The following is a 3,299-nucleotide window of genomic DNA, read 5'->3' on the forward strand; positions in this document are numbered from 1 at the left end:
GGTTTCTCATAAGAGATGTGATGTTTGCAAACCAGGCAAACAGATTAGTACGAGTATTCATACACTTTATCTCAAGATATGGTTTAATTGGTAACCACCACCGTAGGATTCATGAGATCATTGAACACCGTGCACTACCGAAAGACAATGATGATTGGTAATCTTGTACTCCAGCTAATTGGTTGAATCTCAACGAACTAACATGACGGAAACAATGGTAATCAACCAGTGAAATGAAGTACAGCACTCAATTCAAAAGTGATTTCGGTTAATCTAAAACAACATACTCATAACAAAAGGAACATTACTATAAAAATGCCTTTAATGAAACACATATGTATATATACGTACATGCATATGTATGTATGTATATCCGACATAAATAATCATTTCCAGCACTAAATACATGCTTTACTTCATGTATATTTGAAACCATATATAGCATATATGTATGTAACTTGATAACTAACATGGAAGCTCACAAATCCCTAACAGATAAACTATTATATAAAATTACAAGCAACATGATGGATAGACATGAAAATAGCAATAGAAAATGTAAGGGAAAACTGGGGGTATGTCATAAATTTATCAAGGGTATTATGTCAAATTAGATTTTCTTTTTAAAATGAATCAGTTGGTAGATCAACTAATATCACACAGCCCTTTCAGCTTTCGTATGAAAACGGCCAACACAAATATGTAGTGCATAAAACCAAATGGATATTAAGATGTGGAAAGAAAATTTGTACAAATTAAGTTGTCAATCACAATACTGCATAACATTAACAACATATTAAGAAAGTCATAGTATAGCCACTAACAAAATACAGGGTATATGAAAATAATTACCAAAGCTTTGTGAGCTTAGTAGGGACATAACCTTATCACAGTAAATTGACAATATTAAATTAAGTGTCATGAAATCATATAGCCAAATATCAAATCATTATTGATTGAGCCTCTTCGGTTACCCCCATTAATTTATATAATATAACACACGGACCTGCACGTCCCATACCATGCATTTTACCCTGCAGAGGTGGTTTGAATGTTCTATTATAGAAACTAACCCCCATATGATATCCCAAGTTCATAAACCCCTTTTGCTAGTCATCTTATCTAATTCATTGATCTCCAGCCCAAATCACCCACATCGACAATTCCCGTCGATATCTTATTCTATTGTGCACATCGGGCTCGCCTTGAACTGGTTTCACAATGAATAGATTCAACTACACAAAAGATCCTTTCCAACTACCCTCATTTCCATACTTCCAATTTGAATACTAAAATCCAACCACATCAACATGAATGAAGCAAAAATGATGTCATTTTATCTATCACATGTGTCACAGTGTATTCTCAACGAATAGCATTCCAGCAATAATTCCATAACCAAGAACAAGTAAACACTTAACTGAAGCAATTAGCCAATTATTATCCAATCACATTAATCAACCAAAAAGATCGATAATAATAATATAATGCTTCATGAAATTTAATAAAATCAATTTCCATAAAGGTCTGTTGTATTTCCCCTACCTGGATTTCAAAGCTAAACAAAGATCCACGTCACTATTGGAATAGCTAAGCTCCACGTACTTATCCATGTCACTACCGAAATAGCTAAACTCCACGTACTTGAGCAAGCTCCTTGGTTACTTCCAATGCCATGAATTTGTTCAACTACCCTTCTTTTCTAATCCATCTCTACACGTGTGTGTGTGTGTGTGTGTGTGTGTATCACTACCCCCTAACTAGACCTACTAGTCTCTCAGTCAAATGAATTCAAGTCCAAACAAAAGACTTGACAAAACTAATACCACAAAATAGAAATGATCTAGCTCTTTTAGTTTAACTGACTATTTAATTGGTGACACAACTTTCCCAAGGGTGTCTAATCCTTATGCTCTGATACTATTCTGTCACGCCTCAGACCCGGGATCAATAGGAAAAATCTCGAACCCAAATCCGGCGCGCGAGCTAAAAATAAAATTAAATAAAAGGAAAGTGAAACTGGGTGGAAATATAGGAAATTCCTCTTATAACAAGAAATTGATAATTCTTTACATGACTAAAATAAATAAATACAAAATTATATCCTCACACTTAATTCGATCTCATCCCATCTACCCTTTTTGACTGTTTAGTTCTTAAATCTGCATAACAATAGAAGGGTGAGTTTCAACAGCTCAGTAGGGACATAACATTATCACAGTAAATTGACAATATTAAATTAAGTGCCATGAAATCATATAGCCAAATATGAAATCATTATTGATAATAATGCATGAATGCAATTGAACCTCTTCGGTTATCCCCGTTAATTTATATAATATAACACGCGGACCTGCACGTCGCATACCATGCATTTTACCCCTGCATAGGTGGTTCGAATGTTCTATTATAGAAACTAACCTCCATATGATATCCCAAGTTCATAAACGCCTTTTGCTAGTCATCTTATCTAATTCATTGATCTCCAGCCCAAATCACCCACATTGACAACTCCTGTCGATATCTTATTCTCCTGTGCACATCGGGCTCGCCTAGAACTGGTTTCATAATGAATAGATTCAACTATACAAAAGATCATTTCCAACTACCCTCATTTCCATACTTCCAATCTGAATACTGAAATTCCAACCACATCAACATGAATGATGCAAAAATAATGTCACTTTATCTTTCACATGTATCACAGTGTATTCTCAACGGATAGCATTCCAGCAATAATTCCATAACCAAGAACAAGCAAACACTTAATTGAAACAATTAGCCAATTATTATCCAATCACAATAATCAACCAAAAAGATCGATAATAGTAATATAATGCTTCATGAAATTTAATAAAATCAATTTCAGTAAATGTCTGTCGTATTTCCCCTACCTGGATTTCAAAGCTAAACAAAGATCCACGTTACTACTAGAATAGCTAAGCTCCACGTACTTATCCACGTCACTACCGAAATAGCTAAACTCCACGTACTTGAGCAAGCTTCTTGATCACTCCCAATGCCATGAATTTCTTCAACTACCTTTCTTTTCTAATCCATCTCTACACGTGCATATATATATATATATATATATGTATGTATGTATAGGGAAGTGTTATTAGTACTTTAAAAATCTCATTCTACACTCCTCACAAATGTTTTTCTTTCCAAATATAGAAAGTTTGGAGTGTAGAATGACATTTTTGGAGTGCCAATAATAATTCCTTACACACACACACACACACACACACAAGCTCAGCAGATGGGTACTGTTCATTAACAGTGAGATTTTTGGAGTG

The sequence above is a fragment of a genome, unplaced genomic scaffold (genome assembly GCF_019419815.1).
Source record: "Pyrus x bretschneideri cultivar Hongxiangsu unplaced genomic scaffold, Pyrus_bretschneideri_v1 Contig9, whole genome shotgun sequence".
Lineage (NCBI taxonomy): Eukaryota > Viridiplantae > Streptophyta > Magnoliopsida > Rosales > Rosaceae > Pyrus > Pyrus x bretschneideri.